Genomic DNA, 27,660 nt, shown 5'->3' with positions numbered 1-27,660 from the left:
AACTTTAATGAGCATTCAAATCTAACTCATGTTTCAAGGACTCAGAGCAGTAAGAAGAAAAGTACTAAATGCTAATGATCCAGTCTCATCTAGGAAACAGGAGATAAAGTGGAGCAGCAGTTGAATACTTTGAGGAAATTCTATGAATGTTCATAATCACTGGGAAGAACCAGAGTTCGGGAAAGAGGGTAGATTTTAGGGACTGTTTGTGATACTTTTCCTACAAATAAGTATAGGAATTGAAAAAGTAGCTCATAAGCAGTTAATACTTAGCTAATATTTGGTAAATTGCATTGTGGTGTCCTGGAATGTGCACTGTCACCAAAGTACATAGAACATTGAGACTGTAGATCATTTCTGGTGTAAGAAAAAAAAATATTTGTATTGTCTGTACTATAGCTCCTCTGATAAGAATGGGGAACCACAGTAATTTGTGTATTTAAAATCAGTATATAGAGTGGATTTTAATACTATATAAATTTAGCAAAATATGTTGTAGGTTCTAGCCTAGGGTTTACAAATTCCCAAACCATGGGTTCTTCACCAGTTTTACAGTACCCAGCATTAGAATGGACCTTACATACAACCAAAAAGTGAAAATCTATCCCAATAAATCAGACCAACCTTACATAAGATAAAAGGGGAATCATTCATCTAAAGGCAAAGGCAAAAAAAAAAAAAACCCACAAAAAAGAAACAGGTGAAAGTAAATATTTACCTAGAAGAACAAGGCAACAAGTGAGAAGTTAAAATGGAATAAATCTCACTAACACAGAGAATAATCAAACCATAGGTTTTTTCTATAGGCATGAATTTTTTCCTAGAGCACGCCTTCAGTCCAATCATATATTTGATTGTTTCTCCCAGCGTATTAGCACCACTCTTCCTTCCTTCCTTCCTTCCTTCCTTCCTTCCTTCCTTCCTTCCTTCCTTCCTTCCTTCCTTCCTTCCTTTCCTTCCTTCCTTCCTTCCTTCTTTCTTTCTTTCTTTCTTTCTTTCTTTTTTTGGTTTTATTTTATTTTATTTTACATTGCTTACTTTTTGTTTGATTTGTATTGAACTGTAGCCCACCCCCTCATTCCTTCCTATTCCTACCCACTCCTTCCTCTCCTTCCATGCCCCTCTCTAAGTCCACTGATAGTCAAGGTCCTCCTCCCTTTCCATCTGATCAGAGCTTATCAGGTCTAATCAGGACTGGCTACAATGTCCTCTTCTGTGGCCTGGCAAGACTACTCCTCCCTCATGGGGTGATCAAAGAGCCAGCCACTGAGTTTATGTTAGAGACAGCCCCTCTTCCCCTTACTAGGATAACCAGTTATATACTGAGCACCACTATTTCAATGCTGAGCTTATTTTTTCCTTGTGTGGGTAAAAGACTTGATAAATTTCTCCCTAGCAACCTGCTTGCCCACCTGTGACACCATGAGAGCTAATCATTAGGGAAGAGGCTTGCCAAGGGCTCTGACAAACTCATTATATTCTTTTTGTTTTATCTTGTTTTCTTTTGCTTTTCAAGACATGTTTCTTTTGTGGAGGCTGTCTTGAAACTAGTTCTATAGCCCAGGCTGGACTCAGACTCTTAGAGATCTTCTTTCTCTTCCTTCTTCATGCTAGGATTTTAAGGGTATCTGCCACCACCGTCTGGCTCATTATGCTCTTAAAGATACACAATTAAAAGACAGTGATGATGAAGCCAGTCCTAATGAGACCTGATAGACTAGGGTCAGATGGATGGGGAGGAGGACCTCCCCTATCAGTGGACTGGTGTAGGTGCTTAGGAGAAGAAGAGGAAGAGAGGATGGGATTGGAAAGTAGGGGGCTACAGCTGTGATACAAATTGAATAAAATGTAATTAATTAAAATAAAATAAAAATTAAAAAACAGTGATGACAGCCAGGTTGAGCGATTTGCCATAGGGTATCAATTTGCTCCTGCAAGAGGTCAATCCTCTGATTGAACACCATCAAGCTTCCTTTTAGTTGAGCATTAATTCCTTTATGTACAACTAAGGCATGAGCTACATTGGCTAAATGATTATTCAGGGTCTGAGCAGTCTGCCCAGTATGACTCATGGCTAGTGCCCTGGTGGTAGCTCCAACAGCCGTCAATGAGATGGTAGAAACAATGGTGGCTGTAGTTCCAAGATCCCTTTTCTGTTTGAAGAGAGTCATAGCGTGAGGGGCATCAATGGGCATAGGCACGCAGTGAGGCATGCGAGTAACCAGGGCATACCTAACTTTACTAGCATTCCAGCATTGGGCAAAAAAGCAAGTATCATTACCACAATTACTTGGCTCTATCTGGCTAATAATGAATAAAAATGGGGGATATAGACAAACAGGTGTGGGCTTATAGAAAATATTATGAGAAGCCTTAACCCCTCGTTGGAACATCCTGCGTCAGTTCTAGAACTAGCAGTGGTGGTGTCCGAGGTCTGAGTAGGTTCAGGAGACCATTGCCCCCAGGGGCGAGACGTGCTCTATGCCAATTGACTAACTCCATGTTTTCCTCCAATTTTGAAAGTCATTTAAGGTTCTTAAATTATTTTTTTCCCTTTTTTCTTAAATTTTTCATCAATTACACTTTATTCATTCTGCATCCCCCCATAAGCCCCTCCCTCCTCCCATCCCAATCCCACCCTCCCTCCTCCCTCTGCTTGCATGCCACTCCCCAAGTCCACTAATAGGGGAGGTTCTCCTCTCCTTTCTGATCTTAGTCTGTCAGTTCACATCAAAAGTGGCTGCATTGTCCTCTACTGTGGCCTGGTAAGGCTGCTCCCCCCCCCCCCAGAGGGAGGTGATCAAAGAGCAGGCCAATCAGATTATGTCAGAGGCAGTCCCTCTTCACATTACTATGTAACCCAATTGGACTCTGAACTGCCCTGGGCTACATCTGTGCAGGGGTTCTAGGTTATCTCCATGAATAGTCCTTGGTTGGAGTATGAGTCTCTGGGAAGTTCCCTATGTTCAAATTTTCTTGTTCTGTTGCTCTCCTTGTGGAGACCCTGTCCTCTCCAGCTCTTACTATTTCCTAGTTCTTACCTAAAATTCCGTTCACTCTGCCCAACAGTTCACTAGCATACAACATGAGAATTTTTCCTGCGCTGCAAATCTGTCTAAACAATTGTCGAGCTATATTTTAGGTAATTGGACTGGAGAATTCGATACTACGATGGAGCAGCTGAGAGTGGCCATTGTCACAGTAAATTCTACCGGAGTGGACGCAGGACTAGCCACAGGATTATCAACATGGATTGCTGCAGCCATGAATCATCTGAAGGAATGGGCGGGCATGGGAGTGTTAGCAGGCCTTCTGGTGTTGGTCTCCTTGGTTTGCCTGTGGTATATATGCAAGATTAGAGTCTCACAACAGTGTGATGCAGCCATGATCATTCAGGCCTTTACAGCCATTGAAGCAGGACATTCTCCCCAAGCATGGTTGGATACCATAAAAAGCTAAAATGATATGCTCAGGATGCGAGGCTAAGCACTGCACTCAGGGTCAGCCGCTTTGGACCCAGAGAAGAGCAGGTCTGATTGCATGCGGGTTGATGCCCCAGGTCCCGCCTCTGAGAAAAAGGTATCGGACTGGTCTGATGCTCTTTGGGTGGATGACACCTAAATGAACATCTGTACAAAGTCCCAATTTATTTCTAATATCAGAGATCAGACCTCTACTCTTGCCTGATGCGTCTAAAACAAAAAGGGGGAACTGTAGAGAGCTGCGGAATGCTATGCCTTAAAGATGGAGCTGGTTTCCGCCTTCCACCTTCCCGATGGTGAGTGCTCTCTGTCACGAACAACCCCACATTTGGCTAAGGCCGAGGATCTGGCTTGCTTCCATGTATGTGGACCTATCTGCATTGCCCCCGTGGCACGCCTGGGTTGGCTACCCAGAGGCTATTTAAGCTGTGGGCTGGCTTTCCCCGGGGTCCGAGGATTGTTCAATGTTCCTGAATAAACTGCATTGAAAAAAAAAAAAAAAAAAGACTAGCTTGATGTCCTCCTTAGAGCCACTTTAAAGATTGAGATAATACATATAAAGTATTCGGTGTTGGATCAACCACACAAGTGTCCCCTTAAAAAAAAAAAAAAAAAAAAAAAAAAACAGTGATGAAAAGATGTTGCATATACATTGAAACGAAAATCATACAGGGCACCTTTATAGTTCATAATGCAGGCTTAAAGATTACAGAAAGAGATCCATGTGATTAAAGAAAACAAACAACCAAGCCAACAAGGAAGCATAAGTACATTAGCTGCCAATGTCAGATTTCAATTGTTCATGAAGCAAAAATTGTCAGATATGGAGGAAGATTCCAATACTTGAGGAAGACTCAGGTACAATGGCTATGAATTTAACATGTCACTTCCAGTAATTAGTTACTATTTCCTTTGGATATTAGGATGCCTCAAGCTTTAGCCATAGATCCCAGAATTATTGTGGATATTTGAGGGGTTTTGTTGATTCATAAAAATTTTATCGTTTTTACTTACTATTTGTTTAAAAGTGGTATTTTGATATTTTGACAAAGATTCCATTGAATCTCTAATTTTAATGTAATAATGTATTAGTAACATTTTTCATTAGTATGCTGAGGTATCAGACAAAAATAATTTAAAGAAAAAATGTTTACTTTGGTTAAGGTAAGATGAAGGGACATAACCCATTATTACAACATGAAAGAAAGTTGTCCTCTGAGCATATGACAGTTAGCCACACTGCATACTTTGAACATAATAGCTTTGTATTAAGTAAATTTTAATATATCCTACCAAATAATAAAGTAATTTTCACCTTATTTTCTGCAATAAACTTTGACTCAAAAACTTCAAATATTCATACAAATCTTACAAATTAAAAAATTGTTTACCTAGAGTTATACACATGAGGGGAAAATGTCATGTTTTAGTCGATGTATATGTTGTAGAATGATAAACTCCATCTAATTAGTGTTTGTATCATCATGAGCACATATCATTTCAGTGTGATAAGAACAAGCAAGTCTTTCTAGCTATTGTACACAGCTGCAGATTATATTCACCATCTAGTACAACAATGTACTTGATCTTACTCCTTTGATACACTCGAATATTTTTCTTTGACAAAGAAGGTCAAAGGTCTTCTTATTCTTTGGCCACAGGATGCTTTTGTCAATATCTATGAATGAGCAGGTTTAAATTCCATAGATAAGTAAGATCACTTGGTATTTGCTATTTTATAACAGCTTTATTTTACTTAGCATAAAATAAGACCTCTGGCTTCTTCCATACTATTACAAATGACAAGATTTTATTCTCTTTCATAATCTCATACTATTTTATTATGCATCTACTCTTAATTTTACCTAAAATTTGTGGACAATATGTTTGGATTTTGTTGTAGTGTCCTTTTATAACATAATTTAAGGTTTTTGTATTGGAGTTTTAAGTATTCCAATACATTTAATGTATACATTTTCACTTAATAACCTTATTTTCTTCCCCCTCTAAGGCCCAATATTTGGCATGACATTATAACTATTTGTAAAAACTGTATATTGAAAGTATATTGTATATTGCAAAGCAACTGTATATTGATTAAACAAGAGTTGTAACCCAAGGTCCTTTCTGGTTCTGTCTAAGGATGTTTAGAGAGTTCTTTTTCTTTTTAAATTCTATAAACATTGGAGGAATAAATAAAGTTTCTGTCTTATATGATTGTCCCTTTCCTTTCAGAAATTACAGGGTTTTCCTCACTCTTACACTATAATCAGTTACAGATTTCAGCACTGCTCTTTGTGATTCAGCTCAACAGTGTACATCAACTTTTTTCTCCATTGTTTAATAATTGCAATGCTATGTGGTCTCTGGGGATTTTTCTCTCCCACATCCCTGTGACAGCCTCTTACAGATATTAGTAGTTGGAGGTGTTGCAAAAGATGTCAGTAAGGTCAAGTGACAGAGTAGGAGAAAAGAAGAACAATGTTGACACTCAGCCTACAAAGGATGAAGTAATAAGACAATTCAAGGTTAGTGCTCAACCAAGTCAATAAAATGGTAGCAGTTACATGCTTGACAATTTTCAAATCACTGAAAAGAAATAATCCTACCATAAATAATTCAAATATTCTTTCTGTATATCCATACCCAGAGTTTTATTTTCTAAATGGTTTTAAGATTAGATTTTTAAATAACTGATAATTATCATTTTTGTCTCTACTATAGATTTAATTTTTTTCCTTAATTTTAATCATTTAGTCTTTCCAGAAACAATTTTTACTTTTAACAGAATATGTCTTTCCTTTTAATGACAGGAATTGGTATAAAGCAAGATTTGATTAATAGAAATACACCCTCCATTAAGCAATCACAAAATGTTTCTAATCTGTTAATAGAGTTTGGGGTAAACCACTTAGACATATTACTATGTTGAATGTTTGTTATAAGTTTATATTTCCTGCATTTCTGATCCATTATGAAATAACTAGGGTCAATTTACTTTAAAAATGTGAAAATAATTATTTTGTTTCAAAGAGAATTATTATTGCACTTATGAACTACTGTAAATTTAAATGACTCAATAAATGAGCAAGCCCTCTAGTCATCTCCTTATGCTCATCCACGTTTAAAGAATATTAGGTTTTGCTATAATATAGATGTCTCTGCATTATTTGTAAGAAGTAGCAATAAAATATCCTGGAATGAATAAAAATGTTTCCTCTGTCATAGACTTGAGTCTTTTACATTAATTTAACTTTAGATTTATCAATTAACTGATAAATTAATGCATTAGATATACATCTTAAACTTGAGGATTAATTTAAAGATAATTGTACCTCATTGGGAGGCCGTTAACCACAGTTAATTACTGTTGTAATGCAGAGTTGAATTTCAGTGCATTTTTAATAAGGGTCCAAAACCACCTTTGGAATTAGCCCCCTTGTGACTCTTCAACTTATATTTAAATCATTTTCTAATAGCATGCATTAGAAAGGGTTTAGCCACTAAGGCAAAAATCATTAAACCTTCCATTTTCATTTACAGAGCTCCAAGTTTCTAATCAGTAATTTCTTCCCACACTACTTAAACCATTTATTTTCTTTCCTTTGAATTTCACACACCCTCAAATAAACTTTGAGAAAAGACTCATGGTTAAAGTTTTAGCCATTGTTTTATAGGACCTGAATTGCCTTTCCTCAAGGTCTTATTTCAATAGAGATTAAGCAGGTGGAATACAAACTTCTCTCATTACTCACTGAAAGATACTCTCTAAGGTCTTTTGGGTTTCTGCTGTATCCATCGAATGAAATGTAGCAAATGGACAATCTGAAGCTCTATCTGGTGTGGAGCTTCCTTGAGATTATTTAATTTTCTGAGAACTCTTTAAAATAATTGAGAAGAATAAATTTTATATGAATTTCAAGCTAGATGTCTCCTAAGACTACATTCCATCAGCTCTACGAAGGGCTTGAAAATTAACTATAAATTACTCTGGAACTTTAGATTGCTATCTTTGTTGGGAACTTGCCACTTTGAGCAGTAGGCTGCCTTCTGCTTCAACACTATTTTCCATGGTAAAATATAACTTACATCAGAGGGGTAAATGGGGGAATTCTACCTGCATGAATAGTCTTTTCGGTTCTGATTTTCATGAGATATTTTTTCAACAAGTTTTTAATAGTTTCATGTGTTTGTTTCTTTGCTTTGGAGATAAGTAATATCAGTTTAATAAGGGGACACTGATTTATTTGAATACCAAAGTTGGAATCCATTCACTAGCTTCTCATTTCATACAAATGTAATGTTGTTTTCAACTTAAGAAGTTTTTATTATTTCAAAATATTTAAGGAAGAATAAAGATGGATAATCACTAAGAGCTACAGGAGATTTTTAATTTAATAGCCTTATGATATGTATTCTATAACACATGATTGGAAATATTATTGAATGAGAAATAATATTCATAACATTTATTTCTGAGTAGTTGTGCGAATATTCTGCAGAACCTTGTAGGTACCTTATTCTTTGGATTTTGTGGCTGTTCCTATGAAAGTATGTTTGCCTACATGAGTAAAATATATTTAAATCCTTCAGATTATCAAATGACAATTAAATCACTGTGTTTAAGAAGCTGCTTCTAAGTGATCATGGTCATAAAGGTCTTCCCTTAAAAATATAGATTAAAAAAAAAAGAAATATAGAATGTAGGTTTTGTCAGATATAATGTTAAAAGCAGCATTATAAACTCGAGGAAATGGAGTGAGGAGTGGAGCTGTAAAAATGACTCCTGACTGCCTAATTATAGCTAAAGGCTATGGTGTTTCCAAAGGACACCAGAGTCTTGCCTCTGACATCAAAAACTTGGACAAATGTTGGCAAAAACTTGTAATGAAAATAGTATATGGAATAAAGTGTCTTCCAAGTTAAAATAACTAACAGATTGCACATAATTCCAAATCTTATATAAATTCCTAGGTACAAATTGCAAGATTAGTTTAATGAGTGGAAGATGTCAAATGTATATTTTGTAATTATGAATGGTAATAAAAATTTTGTATATATTCCATGAAAAAAAGATGGAATGGACTCCGTGTCTGCTATGCTAATTTTATACATTTTTATTAACAATAGTAATTTATGATTTAGTTATAAATGATGATTAACCACTTATGGTCAATTAGCTTATCTCGAAAATTACTAACAGTGCTTTATATTAGATTCCCCACAACCGTTTCGACCTTAAATGTAAACCTTTATACCCTTTAACACATTGCCCTATTCTCTTCATCAAACCCTGACAACTGCCATCCTACATCTTGCTTTTTCATATTTGACATATGTATTTATATTTGTTTGTTTCTATCTAGGCTACTTATCTTTTTATAGCTATCCATTTGGGCAAATACATTTATTTTAATGGTTCTCTTACTGTATAGCATCTATTTATCAGTTGTTGGTTTCTCCTTTGCTTATCATGAATAGTCAATCACTGACTTTTGTCTAATATCTATCTTTTAATTAATGCGTAGGCATATTTCATTTAATTATATAACAAGAAATTGAATTGTTTTGATATAAATTATAGGTAGCTCAATAGGAGCATTCTGCAGTTGGGCATCAGCAAACATAGATATCATTGGGAATGAAATCCATAAACATCACTAGATTCCACTTGCTTTTCTTGGATAACACAACTATTTTACAAAAGGAAAGCATCACACTTGCACCTCATGGTTAAAATTACCCTATGGAACCTGTATTTAGGATAAGGAGGAAAATGGAGATGACATTTAGTAGAAAGCTATTTCCTGGTCAAAATAATCAAATTCTAGTTTTGTTTTTCACTCTTATGGAAACATGCTCTTCTAAATCGCCCAAAGAATGACAGCATATCAGAGTATAGCATCATCCCTCCCTCAGGAATTATTTCAAATGAGCATGGTTGGAACTAGAGCAATGGCTTTCTCAGTGGTTAAGAATGAACACTGCCTTTGCAAAAGACCTAAGTTTGGTGCCCAGCACACATCAGTTGTTTCCACCCTCTTGGACACTAGAGCTCCAGTATATCCAACTTCCTCTTATTTTCTTCAGCACGGATATGCACGTTTAATGCCTCTCTCTGCACAGGCTTTCACAACTAAAAGAGAACTTATCAAAGTATCCTGCCACGGATATAGCAAGGAGACCCTCAATCAGGAAAGCTGATATGCTGGAAGACAGGATGAAAAGATGGGAGAAATAATTAACCTCATTGAAATAAAGTATTTTTATATTCTAGCAGCCCATCTCTATATATACCTTTTTGAGGGACTCTTACTCAAAAGTCTGTCTGCTTTTTTTTTCTTTTGTTTTTTTCTTTCTTTCTCCTTCCTTCCTTCCTTCCTTCCTTCCTTCCTTCCTTCCTTCCTTCCTTCCTTCCTTTCTTTCTTTCTTTCTTTCTTTCTTTCTTTCTTTCTTTCTTTCTTTCTATTAATCAGTGTTTTTACTTTGTATCCCAGCTGTAGCTCCCTCCCTCCACCCTTCCCAAACACACCCTTCCTCCCTCTTCTCCTCCCATGCCCCTCCCCGAGTCCACTGATAGTCCATCTGACCCTAGTCTATCGGGTCTCATCAGGACTGGCTGCATTATCTTCCTCTGTGGCCTGGTTAGGCTATTCCACCTCTAAGAGGGAAGTGGTCAAATCTTTTTTTTATATATATACTGCATTTCTTTATTTTTATTTTTATTAATTACACTTCATTCACTTTGTATCCCCCCATAAGCCCTCCCTCCTCCCCTCCCGATCCCACCCTCCCTATCAAATCTTATGAAAGAAGGGAGACATAGAAAGAATGGGAGGGGACAGTAGCTCCACGTGGAGAGCAACAGAACCAAAATATCTGGGCCCAGGTGTCTTTTCTGAGATTGATACTCCAACCAAGGACCATTCATGGAGATAACCTAGAATCCCTGCACAGATATAGCCCATCGTAGCTTGGTGTCCAAATGGGTTCCCTATTAATGAGAGCAGGGATTGTCTCTGACATGAACTCAGTTTCTGGCTCTGTCTGTTTTTCTTAATTCTAAATAAAAAATAATAATATTCTTTTCCCCTCACATGTCTCCCTCTTCCTGGGAATGGCTGAATACTAAGCATTAATTCTTTGATACTCTGGGCATTTTGACTCTATCTAGAGACCCTAACCTCCTCAACCGCATAATGGCAAACAGTAACTTGCTGAACCTGCTTGCTTTCTTGATTCATAACTCAAACTCAAACCCACACTCATCATTCTTTAAGTTGCCAAGTTTACAGATTTGCTTCCTGTTTTTTTATTGTAAACCCTGACAAAATAGTTCTCAAATTTTGTTCTTAGTCGTTTCCTAAATTATTTTATTAACAAGACAGAAAACCTTCAAAGTTACAGTGAGACAGGTTTAGTGTGGTTTAGTTTTCATTATTTCATATGAGGCAAAATTTTCCTAACAATTAAAGGATTGTCCAAAACTCATGTACGGTTGCACAATGATGTAACTATACTCTCACTTTTAAAGGACATACTTAGGATATAGCAGACAGGTAGGAGAAAAGTAAGGAATTCCTTGGCTAATTAGAGAGATCATCCAAGTAAATTTTGTAATATGGCCTTAGCATTATAAAACAATGCAAATTTTACTCTTTCTGGATCATTGATAATAACAGAAGAGTAATAAAATAACAAAAAAAGATAGAATAATAATCAGGAATTTTAAATGCTTTAAAAATAGCTTAAACATGATATCTTTCATTTGATTAACAGTTTTTAGTTTCATAAACTAATGTGCTTTATTATATTTTATGCATGTATTTAATAGTCTTTGATTATCTTTAATCCCTTTTTACTATATCCTGATACCCACTCCCTCTTTTCCCATTCATGTATAATAACTAATTAATGACTGCTGAATGAGGGAGATTCAGATCTTAAGGATGAGTTCTTTAAGTGATTAACTAACACCAAGTGGTAAGTTCTAAGTAAGTGTGTATATGCGCATATGTGTATACGTGTGTGTGCTTGGTTAGCATTATACCAAAATAATTTATATGTTTTGTGACTAGTGTGAAGGGTATGGTTTCCCTAATTTCTTTCTCAGCCCATTTGTCATTTGATAGAAGGGGAGTAGGTCCTCCCCTATCAGTAGACTAGGGGAGGGGGCATAGGGGGAGATGAAGGAGGGAAAGTGGGACCAGGAAGAGATGAGGGAGGTGGCCACAGCCATGATACAAAGTGAATAAATTGTAATAAATAACAATAATTAATGAGAGAGGAAAAAACAAAATAAATAGTAATTATCATAAAAAATGATTTTTTTGAATTCATCTTATATTAAGCCACATTGCTGAAAAAGTGAGTCAGCAACAGGAATTCTCTGGTGGGATTTTGGGGTTTGCTAATGTATACTATCATATCATCTGTGAATACCGTCTGTTAATATCTTTCTTTCCAATTTATATTACTTTGATATCTTGATTTGTCTTACTGCTCTAGCAAGGACTTCAAATGTTATAGTAAAGAGATACAGAGAGAGTGGGCATCCTCGTTTTGTACCTGATTTCAGTGGAATTGATTTAAATATCTCTCCATTTATTTTGATGTTGGCTTTAGGGTTGCTATATGCTTTACTATCTTTAGGTATGTCTCTTGCATCTCTACTCTCTCCAAAATTTTAAACATGAGCAGGTGTTGAAGTTTGGCAAATGATTTTTTGGTATCTAAGGAGATTATCATGTGTATTGCTGTTTTGTTTTTGTTTTTGTTTGTTCTTTCATTTTCTTTATATGGTGGTTTATACCACAAGCAAGAGTAAAAAAAAAAAAAAATCATGATCCTGGCATAGAAACAGACTGGTGGATCAATGAAATCAAATAGAAGACCCAGAAATAATATCCCATACACCTGAATTGACAAAGGAGCCAAAACCATATAATGGTAAAAAGTCAGCATCTTCAACAAATGGTGCTGGTCTAACAGAATTCCTAAATATAGAAAAATGCAAAAAGATTCATATTTATCACCCTGCTCTAAACTCAACTCTAAGTTGTTTAAAGACCTCAACATAAAACCAAATACACTAAATCTGCTAGAGGAGAAAGTGGGGAAGAGCCTTAAACTCATTGGCAAAGTATACAACTTCCTGAACAGAGCACCAACAGCTCAGGCTCTAAGATCTACAATTAATAAATGAGACCACTTGAAACTGAAAAGCTTCTATAAGGCAAAGGACACTTTCAATAGAACAAAACAGCAGTCTACAGATTGGGGAAAGATACTCACCAATCCTACACCTGACAGAGGGCTAATATAGAGAATGTATAAAGAACTCATGAAATTAAACACCAGGAAACCAAATAATCCAATTTAAAAATGGGATACAGAGCTAAAAAACAAACAAACAAACAAACAAACAAAGGAATTCTCAACAGAGGACTCTCGAATGTCCCAGAAGCATTTAAAAAATGTTCAAAACTATTCATCATCAGGGAAATACAACTCAACTGACTCTGAGATTCCATCTTCCACCTGTCAGAATGGCTAAGATAAATAACTCAAGTGACATCACATGCTAGTGAGGATGTAGAGAAAGAACACTCTTCCATTGTTGATGGGAATGCATATTTGAACAACCTCTTTGGAAGACAATCCAGTACTTTCTCAAAAAACAAACAAATAAACAAACAGACAACAACAACAACAAAAACTGGAAATAACCCTACTTTGGGACTTAGCTATACCACTCCTGGCAATACACCCTAAAGATGCTCCACCATGCAACCAGGACATATGCTCAACTATCTTCATAGCAGCTTTATTTGTAATAGCTAGAATCTGAAACAACCCAGATGTTTCTCAACTGAAGAATGGATAAAGAAATTGTGATGCATCTACACATGTACTCAGCCACTGAAAACAAGGAAATCATAAAATTTGCAGGTAAATTGGTGGAAATAGAAAGGATCATCCTGAGTGAGGTAACACAGACCCAGAAAGGCACATGTGTGTCTTTATAAGCAGATCCTAGTCGTATAGTAAAGGGTAGACATACTGCAATGACCAGACCCCAAGAAAATAAGCAACCAGGAAGACCCAAGAGAGTATATGTAATTCTCATCCAGAAGAAGCTTTTCAGTTTCATGAAATCACATTTATTAATCATTGATCTTAGTGTCTATGCTATTGTTCTGTTCTGGAAATTATCTCCTGTGCTAATGTGTTCAAAGATATTTTCCACTTTCTCTTCTGTGAGGTTCAGTGCATCTGGTTTTATGTTGAGGTCTCTGATCCATTTGTGTAAATCCTGGGATTTGTGCAGGGTGATTGATATGCAAAAATTTGCATTCTTTTATATGCAGCCATCCAGTTAGAACAGCAAGTTTTGTTGAAGATGCTTTTTTATTGTATATATAATTCTGACAACTTTAAAAACAATTAGGTGTTTTTTTTAAACAAAAGCAGGTGGTTGGATTTATGTCTGTATCTTCAGTTTGATTCCATTGATCAACTGGTCTATTATTATGCCAATACCATGAAATATAATTACTCTATCTCTGTAGTAGAGCTTGAAATCAAGAGTGATGATACCTTGGGAAGTTCTCTTATTATACAGAATTATTTAAGCTATGCTGTTATTTTTGTTTGTTTGGGTTTTTTTATTGTTTTCCATATGAAGTTGATTATTTTTCTTTCAGGGTCTATAAAGAATTGTACTGAAATTTTTGTGGGGATTACATTGCATCTACAAGACATCTGTGTAAGCCCTACTGTCCTTTAGAGTCTCCACTTTGAGAAATCAATGTAATTCCAGTAGGTTTTCCTCTCTATGATACTTGGCCTTTTCCTCATGTAGCTTTTAATATTTATCTTTGGTATGTATATTTATTGTCCTGTATCTTTAGTGATTATTATGTATGTGGTCAAAGACTTTGTTTTCTGGTCCAATTTATAGGTATGGCCTTCTTAAAGTTAAGATATTTTTCTTCTATGATTTTGTTAAACCTATTATCTGGGTCTTTGAGTTAGGAATCTTCTTCTTTCTCTATACCAACTACTATTAGGTTTGGTCTTTACATAGTGTCCTTGATTTCCTGGATGTTTTGTGTAAGGAAGTTTGTTAGATTTATGTTTTCTTTGATCAATGTATCAATTCCTTCTTTTTTATCTTCTATGCCAGAGAGTTTCACTTCCATCTCTGATATTCTGTTGGCAATATTTGAATCTGTCATTCCTGTTTGCTTGCCTAAATTTTCCACCTCCAGGATTCCCTTGAGTTATTTTTGTTTGTTTGTTGTTTGCTTGTTTATTGCTTCTTTTTCAATTTTTAGGTCTTAAACAGTTTTATTCAGTTTCTTCATCTGTTTTACTAATTTGTTTATTTTTTTTCTTGGCTTTTTTTAGATAGCTTTAACGGATTCATTCATTCTCTTTCATTGTTTGTGTTTTCCTGAATTCCTTTTAGGAATTTATTTATTTCCTCCGAAAGGACCTCTATCATCTTTGTAAAGCTGGTTTTTAGGCTACTTTCTTGTGCTTCAGCTATGTTGGAACACCCAGGATTTGTTGATAGCTGGGCTCTGGTGGTCCAATATTGCCCTGGACGTTCTGGTTGTGTTTGAGTTCTGGGCATTTGGGTTTGGGATAACTACAGGTTTATGTGCTGGGCTTCTGAGTTTATCTTTGTTATATGGATGCTTTTTCCTTATGTCTTCGTTGGTCTATTGGCCTAAGCGGCCTGTGGTTCTGGTGATCTGCATGTCCACAGATGCAGTAGAGCTTCTCTGTTGGGTCTTGGTGGTGTATGTCATGACTTCTGGAGTTTGGGCACAGGTGTTGTCTGGATCTCTGGGGTTCTGGGTACTGGTGTGTAGCTTCTTAGAGAGGAGAGGGCTTTTGGGATTCTAAGGTTCTGGCAGCTGGAGTGGCTTCTGGGTTTGTGGATAGTGGTGTGGCCTCTGGGGTGCAAGGGACCGCTGCATCTCTTAGAGCAGGGGACGTCTGCTGGAGTAGTGAGACTGGATATAGAGACAAAAGGAGAAGGTTTGTTGGGAAACGCTGAGCAGACTCTTAGAAAGCATTGAATACGTGCATGTGGGATCTTATCTGAAGTTCAGGATAACAGCTTGGCCCCTGTGAGAGCGAGGGCTTCTGCTCTGCCTGTGCAGCCTACTTTTTCTTATATTAAGTTCAGAGAATCTTTCTTTAGTCGATAAAATAAAACTACCAATCAAAGGACACAACAGTTTTCATAAACTAGCTAGTTATAGTTATTATAATATTTATAACATGTTAATACCTATTCTTAAAGGTAATATATTTTTGAAAAACTATAAATTAAATTATTTAAAGTATGAATAGTGAAATAAATGTAAATACATTTGCATGATCTAGTATGAATGCATAAATGTTGTAACTGCTATATCTTTTGTATAAATACTTATATTAAATATGGTTTTAGTGCCATAGTTTTACATATGTATTATAGTGTTATATAAATATATGTATTCTAGAACTACAGAAGTAATTCACATTCAATTTCAAGACTGCAGACTCAGCATACTGTTGTTTGTTTCATTTTATCTATCCTCGGATGACTTTGGAATGACAAAAGTTTATGCAGAGGAAAAATCTACTTGAACAGACAAAAAGCAGGAAAGAACATGAATAAATAATGTGATTTTGAGGTCTCTAAAGTAGGCTTTTCATAAACTATTTTTTTTTTCTTGACTGTGATTGCTGAGACGAAATTTCCATCAGAATCTTTGCAGAAGGAATCTGTTCTGTTAGACAGTGGGGCAGATCTAAGAGAAAGTGGAAGGAGATAAGCCTTATCAGTTATTCTATCAATAGTGAACAGTAGAAATTGGTATCCATTGTATCTTGTCAATCAATTGCTTGTACCATTAATCTTCTCTTACTATCTTCCTCAACAAAGGAAATGACCCTGACTTTCAAATGTTACTGAGAGCTTTGTTTTCTCTAAAGAAAGAGTAACATGTTTCTCACCAAGAAAAGTAATGCCTTCCCTTTGGGCAACAAAGGATCCCTTGTCATAGCCTGGAAGTCCCACATTTTAATGACCTGGCTTGAACTTCTTACAGCAGCATCTGTCCATTCATGAGATCTACTTTTATGCACATACTGCCTCTCACCTTTTTGTGCACAGGACATGTGATACAGAAACAAGTAGGAAAATACAGAAGCAGAGAAAACCCAAACTACCTACATCCCACTTATTTAATATTTTAAATTACACATTTAAATAAGGATTATTAAAAAGGAAAATTTGATCATTCATTTTCCCCCCTTTTGGTAGTGTGCATGGCATCCTCCAGTACTATCAAGTTTAACCAGTAGGAATAACACATGTAGTTCAGTTCCAACTTATTTTGTTCACGTTTTATGATTTGGTATATGGTGTCTTCATCTTCATGTAGAGTGTCTTCCTTTCAAGTTCTGCAAGGTAACCAGTATCATTTACAATAGCTTGTAATGGTCAATTCATATAATCTCAATTACCAACACCTCCAAAGGTAATCCAGTCTCAGCAGATCTTTACTAGTTATCCTGTAGAGCCTAGTAAGGGATTGTTGCCACATTATAAGGTAACTCAATGTAATCTCTTTTTATATGTGTATGTATTGCATTTTAGAAAGCCTCTATATTAGGAGGTTTCCACGTGACTTTCTGGAAATGTCTTTAGTCTTAACAAGAAAATTTGCAGTGAGTATGAAGTTTCACCACTAGATAGGTAGCTGTTTTAGAAGTTGATAACTGCTTGGAATGGAAGAGTAAGTTTACTTTTAAAATATGACAGTTGATGTTATGAACACTCTCCACATATCCTAGAGTACAAAAGAAACACAAACTGTATTTTATGGGGGAAAAAAAAAACAGAAACTAAGTTGGTTGGGTAGGGAAAAGGCAATAGACCTGAGAAAAATGATGGAAGGAATGAATACGACCACAGTACTTTAGACAGAATTTTCAAAAAAATACGAAAAATTAGGGAGAATGATTAGTAAGGAAAGATATTGAGATAACTAAACAGTGTCCTTAACTTAAATTTTTAAATATGGATAGAATATTAGCCTAATAGTCACTTACAGATAAAATAACTAGTATGCTGATATTTTTTAAAGAAAGATAAAAAATAATCAGACAAAAAGCCATATTTGTGAAATATATAATGAATAATCAAAAGAGCAAATTGTTTAGCATATAGTTCAGTTGATACACTGCTTGCTTAATATGAGTCAGGCCCAGTGTTTGATCAGAGCATAGCGAAACGGGGTGTGGTAATCTATGATCTATGTTTGTAATTTCAGTGATTGTTTAGGTGGAGGTGTTCAATCTTCAGATACAGAAGTAGTTGAAGACCAGCAAGGGCCACACAAGCCTCTGTCTCATAAACAATCAACCAGACCAAAAAAAAAAAAAAAAAAAAAAAAAAAAAGGGAGAGATTTCAGAAAGAGTCTTCCCACTGCATATACAAGATGATTATGAGGTGATTATTAAAGGTACAGCTAACACATATTACTCTTTTATCCATACTAAAATTAATTTGCCACTAAAAATGCAGAAGTTGTAGAAAAATTATTTTGAATAAATTGTCAAACTGCAAATTTGGGAGAAACTGGCAAAGAATTAGAAGAGGTTGTTTTGCTTTGGTGAATAGCAATGTTCTTTAAATGACCAGTTTCCACCCCTCCCCCCCAAAAATTGAATTTGTACTATTGGATAAATGAGGAACTAAGCAGTTCAAGGATAGAGTAGGCATAATTGATTTGTTTCTATTTTGCTCTTTACTGAATCTATTTGCTTAAAATAATCTCCAGCATGTGACACATGCAGAAAGATGATTTATGTACTATGAGAATGACAGGTAGTCTTTAGCATAGTATGTGGATCTTTAATTAAAATGATTGCAGAAATGGCATAAAACGGAAGCTTCTTTTAAAATGTTTTATTAGAAAAAGCAGACGATATAAAATTATATCGCATCATAAGGATGATATTATTGCCAAAAATGAGATAATATAGATTTAGTGGGCAATATTAGAATTAAATATTTTTTCCTACTGAGTACTAAAGGTTGAACCTGCAATTAATGATATAATAATATCTTTTGGAATATAATCTTATTCATCTCTAAAATTATGTATCTAAATAATTAATGCATAGCAGAATATTAAACTTAGCAAAAGAATATTAAACTCAATATATGACTAGATGAAACAAAAATATACTTTCAATTACACACTTCCATTTATTTATGTGTTTAAACCATGTGCATATATTATGAATCATGATAAGAGAAAGAGCAAAGCAGGTAAATAATCTCAAAAATCGGTTAAATTATTAACTGAGATCCATCATTTGCATGTATTTGTGTGGAGGGACATGTTAAGTAGAATATATTCTTTCCTTCAGTTTTTTTTCTAGTTTTTAATTTATTATTTATTACAATTTATTCATTTTGAAACCTGGCTATGGCCCCCTACCTTGTCTCTTTCCTACCTTGTCTCTTTCCTATCCTATCCTTCTTCCCTCTTTTCTCTCTATGCCCCTCCCCTTAGTCTGCTGATAGGGGAGGTCCTCCAGCCCTTCCTTCTGACTCTAGTCTATCAGATCTCACCAGGACTGGTTGCATTGTCTTCCTCTGTGGCCTGGCAAGGCTGTACCCCCAACAGGAAGGTGATCAGAGAGCCAGCCACTGAGTTCATGAAAGAGACAGCTCCTGCTGTCCACTTCTTAGGAAACCCACTTGATGACTGAGTCTTATATGGCCTACATCTGAGCAGGGGCTTTATGTCCTCTCCATACATGTTCCTTGGTTGCTTTCCCTCGGTTTTTGGATTTTGTCTTACTGATTAGAATTATTTAGTTAAAAATAAAACACAGAAATTAATAAAAAAAAAACCTTTCTCTCTGTCTCGATATATTATTCTCGTGAAGCTGGTAAAAGTCAGAGGTCCAGGAGAAGCTGAACTAAACAGTGTTTTGTAGATGTGGCTAGTCTCTTTTATTTAGGAGCGAGTAACAGCTGTGGTTGTCTGCATAGGAACAGCCAAGATCAGACTACATTACATTCTATCATGGGTGGAGAGGTGGCACATCAATCCCAACCCTCACCCCTAAGTGAGAACCATTGGCAGTTGGTGTCTTCTGAGAAAGGAGATTCAGGTTTTCTTAGTGTGTCCCATGTTAAATTGGCCATTCTCCAAGGGATGCACTCACATCCAAGAGTACATGGGCTTGACCAATATGACTCAGTTAATAACAGGTGAAAGTAATAAGAGGACAGAGTTGGGGGAAGAGCTTAGAGAAATTAGTGGAAGGGTATGAATATGATCAAATCAATGTTGTGGGAAAGTGTAAAGTTCTCAGAAAACTGATAAATAAGGGGACCTCCTCTATAGGTAGACTTGGAGTGGGGCATGGAAGGAGATGAGGGAGGGAGGGAGGGGGGATTGGGAGGGGATGAAGGAGGGGGCTGCAACTGGGCTTCAAAGCGAATAAAAAGTAATTAATGTAAAAAGCAGGACAGTCTCCCCAAGCATGGTTGGCTACCATAAAAAGCTAAAATGTTATGCTCAGGATGCGAGGCTAAGCACTGCACTCAGGGTCAGCCGCTTTCGACCCAGAGAAGAGCAAGTCTTATTGCATGCGGGTTGATGACCCAGGTCCCGCCTCTGAGAAAAAGGTATCGGTCGGGTCTGATGCTCTTTGGGTGGATGACACCTAAATGAACATCAGTACAAAGTCCCAATTTCTTTCCTTTTTTTTTTTTTTTTGTTTTTTTTTTTTTATCCCTCCATAAGCCCCTCCCTCCGCCCCTCCCGAACCCACTCTCCCACCCCTTTCTTCATGCATGCCCCTCCCCAAGTCCACTGATAGGGGAGGTCCTCCTCTCCTTCCTTGGACCTTAGTTTATCAGATCTCATCAGGAGTGGCTGCATTGTCATCTTCTGTGGCCTGGTAAGGCTGCTTCCCCCTCAGGGGGAGGTGATCAAAGAGCAGGCCAATCAGATTCCCATTACTATATAACCCACTTGTACACTAAATTGCCATGGGCTACATCTGTGCAGGAGTTCTAGGTTATCTCCACGCATGGTACTTGGTTGAATCATGAGTCTCTGGGAACTTTTTATTTCAGGCAGCTTATTGAATTTTTTTTTTAATTTTTTATTTTTTAATTTTTTTTATCAGTTACATTTTATTAACTCTGTATCCCAGCCTTGTCCTGATCCCTCATTCCCTCCCAGTCCCTCCCTCCCTCCCTCATCTCCACCGTGCCCCTTTCCAAGTCCACTGATGGGGGGACCTCCTCCCCATTCATCTGATCCTGTTTTATCAGGTATCTTCAGGACTGGCTGCAAAGCCCTCCTCTGTGGCCTAACAGGACTGCTCCTCCCTTCCAGGGTGGGGAGACCAAAGAGCCAGTCATCGAGTTCCTGTTAGAAATAGTCCTTGTTCCCCTCACTTTGGGAAACCAATTGGTTACTGAGCTACCACAGGCTACATCTGAGTGGAGGTTCTAGGTTATATCCATACATGGTCCTTGGTTGAATGTCAGTCTCAGAAAAGACCCTGTGCCCAGATATATTTGGTCCTTGTGGAGCTCCTATCCTTTCCCCATCAGACTAACTCCCCTTCTTTCTTATGATTCCCTATACTCTACCAAAGGTTTGGTCTGAGTCTTTGCTTTGAAAACACGGCTAGTTAGAGTCTTTCAGATGCGCTCAGTAGACTCCTGTCATACGTTCAATGCACATCCCATCTGTCTTTCTAAATGAGGATTGATCATCTTACCCCATGTCCGCTCAATTGATTATCTTTTTAGGTGTATAGATTTCATTATGTTTATCATATCTTATAGGTCTATATAAGTGAGTATATCCCATGTTTGTCTTTCTCCTCCTGGGATATTTCACTCAGAATGATCTTTTCTAGATCCCACCATTTGCCTGAAAATTTCATGATTTCCTCCTTTTTGATTGCTGAGTAGTATTCCATTGTATAAAAATACCACAATTTCTGTACCCATTCCAGCGTTGATGGACATCTGGGTTGTTTCCAGGTTCTGGCTATTACAAATACAGCTGCTATAAACATGGTTGAGCAAATGTCCTTTTTGTGTACTTGAACAAACTTTGGGTATATACCTAGCAGTGGTATAGCTGGGTCTGGAGGAAGCACTATTCCTATTTGTCTTAGAAAGCGCCAGATAGCTTTCCAGAGTGATTGTACCAGTTTACATTCCCACCAGCAGTGGAGGAGGGTTCCCCTTTCTCCACAACCTCTCCAGCATGTGTTATCGCTTGAGTTTTTCATCTTGGCCATTCTGATGGGTGTAAGGTGATATCTCAGGGTCGTTTTGATTTGCATTTCCCTGATGGCTAATGAGGATGAGCATTTCTTTAAGTGTTTTTCTGCCATTCGATATTCCTCTGTCGAGAATTCTCTGTTTAGCTCTGTTCCCCATTTTTTAATTGGATTACTTGGATTGCTGCTTTTCAGCTTCTTTAGTTCTTTGTATACACTGGATATTAGTCCTCTGTCAGATAAAGGGTTAGTGAAGATTCTTTCCCAATCTGTAGGCAGTCGTTTTGTTTTGATGATGGTATCCTTTGCTTTACAGAAACTTTTCAGTTTCATGAGATCTCATTTATTGATTGTTGCTCTTAGAGCCTGTGCTGTTGGTGTTCTGTTCAGGAAGTTGTCTCCTGTGCCAATGAGTTCTAGGCTGTTCCCCACTTTTTTTTTCAATTGATTTAGGGTATCTGGTTTTATGTTGAGGTCCTTGATCCACTTTGACTTTCGTTTTGTGCAGGGTGATGAATATGGATCTATTTTCATTTTTCTGCATGTAGACATCCAGTTGGTCCAGCACCATTTGTTGAAGATGCTGTCTTTTTTCCATTGAATGGAATTGGCTTCTTTGTCAAATATCGAGTATTCATAGGTGTGTGGATTTATTTCTGGGTCTTCTATGCGGTTCCATTGATCCTCATTTCTGTTTCTATGCCAATACCATGCAGTTTTTATTACTGTTGCCCTGTAGTACAGCTTGAGATCAGGAATGGAGATACCTCCAGATGATCTGTTGTCGTACAGGATCATTTTGGAGATTCTGGGTTTTTTGTTTCTCCATATGAAGCTGAGAATCTTTTTTTCAAGGTCTGTAAAGAATTGAGTTGGTATTTTGATGGGAATTGCATTGAATCTGTAGATTGCTTTTGGCAGTATGGCCATTTTCACAATGTTAATCCTACCAATCCATGAGCACGGGAGATCTTTCCATCTTCTGAGATCTTCTTCGATTTCTTTCTTCAGAGACTTGAAGTTTTTCTCAAACAGGTCTTTCACTTGCTTGGTTAGAGTCACACCAAGGTACTTTATGTTATTAGTGGCTATTGTGAAGGGTGTTGTTTCCCTAATTTCTTTCTCAGCCTTTTTGTCTTTGGTATATAGGAGGGCTTCTGATTTTTTTGAGTTGATTTTGTATCCTGCCACTTTGCTGAAGGTGTTTATCAGCTGAAGGAGTTCTCTGGTTGAATTTTTGGGGTTGCTCATGTATACTATCATATCATCTGCAAATAGTGACACTTTGACCTCTTCCTTTCCGATTTGTATCCCCTTGATCTCCTTTAGTTGTCTTATTGCTCTGGCTAGGACTTCAAGTACTATGTTGAAGAGATATGGGGACAATGGACAGCCTTGTCTTGTCCCTGATTTCAGTGGGATTGATTTAAGTTTCTCTCCATTGAGTTTGAGGTTAGCTATAGGCTTGCTATATATTGCCTTTACTATGTTTAGGTATGTGCCTTGTAATCCCTGATCTCTCCAAGACTTTAAACATGAATGGATGTTGGACTTTGTCAAATGCTTTTTCGGCATCTAAGGAGATGATCATGTGGTTTTTCTCCTTCAGTTTGTTTATGTAGTGGATTACATTGATGGATTTCCGTATGTTGAACCACCCTTGCATGCCTGGGATGAAGCCTACTTGGTCATGGTGGATGATATCTTTGATGTGTTCTTGGATTCGGTTTGCAAGTATTTTATTGAGTATTTTTGTGTCAATGTTCATAAGAGAGATAGGCCTGAAGTTCTCTTTTTTTGTTGGGTCTTTGTGTGGTTTAGGTATTAAGGTGACTGTGGCTTCATAGAATGAGTTTGGTAGTGTTCCTTCTTTTTCTATTTTGTGGAATAGCTTGAGGAGAATTGGAGTTAGCACTTCTTTGAAGGTCTTGTAGAATTCTGCGCTGAAGCCATCTGGTCCAGGGCTTTTTTTGGAGGGGAGACTGTTAATGACTGCTTCGATTTCCTTGGGAGATATAGGGCTATTCCTTCTTTCTACCTGATCTTGACTTAGTTTTGGTAGATGGAATCTTTCAAGAAAATTATCCATTTCATTTAGATTCTCAAATTTTGTGGCATATAGGCTTTTGTAGTATGACCTAATAATTGTTTGGATTTCCTCAATGTCTGTGGTTATGTCCCCATTTTCATTTCTGATTTTGCTGATCTGGATAGTTTCTCTCTGCTTTTTAGTTAGTTTGGCTAAGGGTTTGTCTATCTTGTTGATTTTCTCAAAGAACCAGCTTTTTGTTTCATTGATTCTTTGGATAGTTTTATTTGTTTCTAGTTGATTGATTTCAGCCCTTAGTATGATTATCTCCAGCCGTCTGCTCCTCTTGGGTGTATCTGCTTCTTTTTTTTCTAGGGTTTTCAGTTGGGCCATTAAGTTGTTTGTATGTGATGTTACCAATTTCTTCTTGCAGGCACTTAGTGCTATAAATTTTCCTCTGAGCACTGCTTTCAATGTGTCCCATAAATTTGGGTATGTTGTGCCTTCCTTTTCATTGAATTCTAGGAAGTCTTTAATTTCTTTCTTTATTTCTTCCTTAACCCAGCTGTCATTGAGTAGTAAGTTGTTCAGTTTCCATGTGCGTGTCGGCTTTTTCTTGTTTCTGTTGTTGTTGATGTCTAGCTTTAGTCCATGGTGGTCAGATAGTATACAAGGGATTATTTCAATCCTTTTGTATCTGTTGAGGCTTGCTTTGTGACCCACCATATGGTCTACTTTGGAAAAGGTTCCATGCGGTGCTGAAAAGAAGGTGTACTCTTTTGAGTTTGGGTGAAATGATCTGTAGACGTCTATTAGGTCCATTTGATTTTGGGATTCTGTGAGTGCTTTTATTTCCCTATTTGGTGTCTGTCTAGTTGATCTGTCCCTTGGTGAGAGTGGAATGTTGAAGTCTCCCACTATTAAGGTATTAGGATCAATGTATGATTTGAGCTTTAATAATGTTTCATTTACGAATGTCGGTGCTCTTGTGTTTGGGGCATAGATATTCAAGATATGTGATGTCCTCTTGGTGGATTTTTCCTTTGATGAGAATATAGTGGCCCTCCTTATCTTTTTTGATTAACTTGGGTTGAAAGTCTATTTTATTAGATATTAGGATGGCTACTCCAGCTTGTTTTCTGGAACCATTTGCTTGAAAAACAGTTTTCCAGCCCTTTACTCTGAGGTAGTGTTTGTCTTTGTTGCAAAGGTGTGTTTCTTGGATGCAACAGAATGTTGGATCCTGTTTCCTTAACCATACTGTTAGCCTGTGTCTTTTTATTGGTGAGTTGAGTCCATTGATATTGATAGATAATAGTGACCAATGCATGTTAGTTCCTTTTGTAATGGAGTCGATGATCTAACCCTGTTTCATTGCTTGTTTTCTTTGCATTTTTGTTGGGACATTATCTGTATGCCCTGTTTTCTTGGGTGAATTTGTTTTCATTGGATTGGAGTTTTCCTTCTAGTATCTTCTGTAGGGATGGTTTGCTGTGTAGATATTGTGTAAATTTAGTTTTGTCATGGAATATTTTGTTTTCTCCATCTATGTTGATTGAAAGCTTTGCAGGGTATAGTAGTCTGGGTTGACATTTGTGATCTCTTAGAGTCTCCATGATACTTGCCCAGGCCCTTCTGGCTTTCATAGTTTCTGATGAGAAGTCCGGTGTGATTCTGATAGGTCTACCTTCATATGTTACTTGGCCTTTTTCCCTTGCTGCTTTTAATATCTTTTCTTTGTTCTGTAGATTTAGTGTTTTGACTATGATGTGTCGTGATGTGTTTCTTTTTTGGTCTAGTCTATTTGTAGTTCTGTAGGCCTCTTGTATATTTATGGACATCTCTTTCTTTAAGTTGGGAAAATTTTCTTCTATGATTTTCTTGAAAATATTTTCTGGACCTTGGAGTCTGGAGTCTTCTTTTTCGTGAATTCCTATTATTCTTAGATTTTGTCTTTTCATAGCATCCTTGATTTCTTGGATATTTTGTGATTGGAACTTTTCTGATTTTACTTTTGCTTTGAGAGAAGTATCGATTTCTGCAAGTGTGTCTTCAGCTCCAGAGATTCTCTCTTCCATCTCTTGTATTCTGTTGGTGATGCTTACTTTTGTGGTTCCTGATCTTTTCTCCAAGTTCTCCAGCTCAAGGGGTTTTCTCATTTTGTGTTTTCTTTATTGATTCTAATTCTGTTTTCATGCCTTGCACCATTTCTTTCATGTGTTTGAATTTGGATTCCTGTCTCTCTATGATGGCCTCTATTTCTTTTTTCATTTCCTTCTTATATGCCACTAATTTTCCTCTACTTGTGTATCTATTTGTTTGGCTATGTTTGCCTGTGTTTCTTTAAGGATATTGTCTATTTCTTCTTTCTTTGCCTCCAATTGACTGGCCATCTCTTTGAAAGATTTGTTCATTTCCTCCTTATGAGCTTCAAATAATTGGGCAAGCATGGCTTTAAAATCATTTTCCTGTGCTTCTGCTGAATTGGTGTATCCATTGATTTTGGGGTTTGCTGGTGAAGTCATGATGTCCTGATTTATGTTGGAAGTGTTCTTTCGCCTACCTCTGGCCATTGGCTTATCTGAAACCTTCCCTGTTTGTTTTTGGATTCTGCAGATCAGACTGGTGCTGTCTCTCTCTGGTGTCTGGAGAGTTCTTCAGGAAGCTGAGCACTCTCAGCGTGTGCTGAGGACTAGCTGTACAGGCAGGTCTCTTGGCAGAGATCTTGGTATCCGGGGCTCTCTGCCCTCTGGTTTGGCCCTGCTTTTTTGATGTGTTCCGCCAGTTCTGTGCTGCTGTCACTGCCAGGTTCTGAGGTCTTGCTGCAGCTGGAGATTTCAGGGTGGTCACTTCAGCAGGGATGGGGTAACCAGGCTCTCTGTTCTCTGGTTTGGCCCTGGTTAGTCTCAAACTGGAGGGCTGTGGTGCCCCGCCAGTTCAGTGCTGCTCTGCTGCCACTTCCCGCTGTAACTGGAGACTGGGTTGCTAGTCCCTATGCTTTCTGGGAAGTCCTGGGATCTCTTTGTTGTGCTCTCCAAGCTTGGGAGGCCCAGTGCCTGGTGTGTCCAGGTTGTATGACGTTTCTGCCTGGTTTTGGTGAGTATATAGCGTATTCTTTGTCACTGTGGGATTGGGCGGGCCGTACCGTCAGTGAGGCGATCCTGCGGAGCTAGTATGGTGTCTAGCAGATTCGCGCCCTGGGAGGAGACCTGAGCTCCCCAATTTATTTCTAATATCAGAGATCAGACCTCTACTCTTGCCTGAAGCTTCTAAAACAAAATGGGGGAACTGTAGAAAGCTGCATAATGCTGCGCCTTAAAGATGGAGCTGGTTTCCGCCTTCAACCTTCCCGATGGTGAGTGCTCTCTGTCAGGAACAACTCCATATTTGGCTAAGGCTGAGGATCTGGCTTGCTTCCATGTATGTGGACCTATCTGCATTGCCTACATAGCACGCTGGGGTTGGCTACCCAGAGGCTATTTAAGCTGTGGGCTGGCTTTCCCCAGGGTCAGAAGATTGTTCAAGGTTTCTGAATAAACTGCATTGAGAAGAAAAAAATAAATAAATAAAATAAAACATAGCATTAGCATCCAAAAAAATAAAATAAAAATTGGAATATTAATCTCTTTAGAAATACCAACACCCCATAAGCCCAGCCAAATTTTTGTCTGATTCATGAATGTTCTAGGCACAAAGAAAGACATGGAAAGAAATAACCCATTTGGTGAAATTCATTAAATGAAGCTTCTCTAGCTTTTGGTGTTGAATATAACTTTGTCTTTCAGAAACTGCTTCTTTGCTCGGCCCTA

Source organism: Meriones unguiculatus, chromosome 9, assembly GCF_030254825.1.
Source record: "Meriones unguiculatus strain TT.TT164.6M chromosome 9, Bangor_MerUng_6.1, whole genome shotgun sequence".
In the NCBI taxonomy this organism is placed as follows: Eukaryota; Metazoa; Chordata; class Mammalia; order Rodentia; family Muridae; genus Meriones; species Meriones unguiculatus.
The sequence above is the reverse complement of the archived record's forward strand: the minus strand, read 5'-3'. Positions refer to the sequence as shown.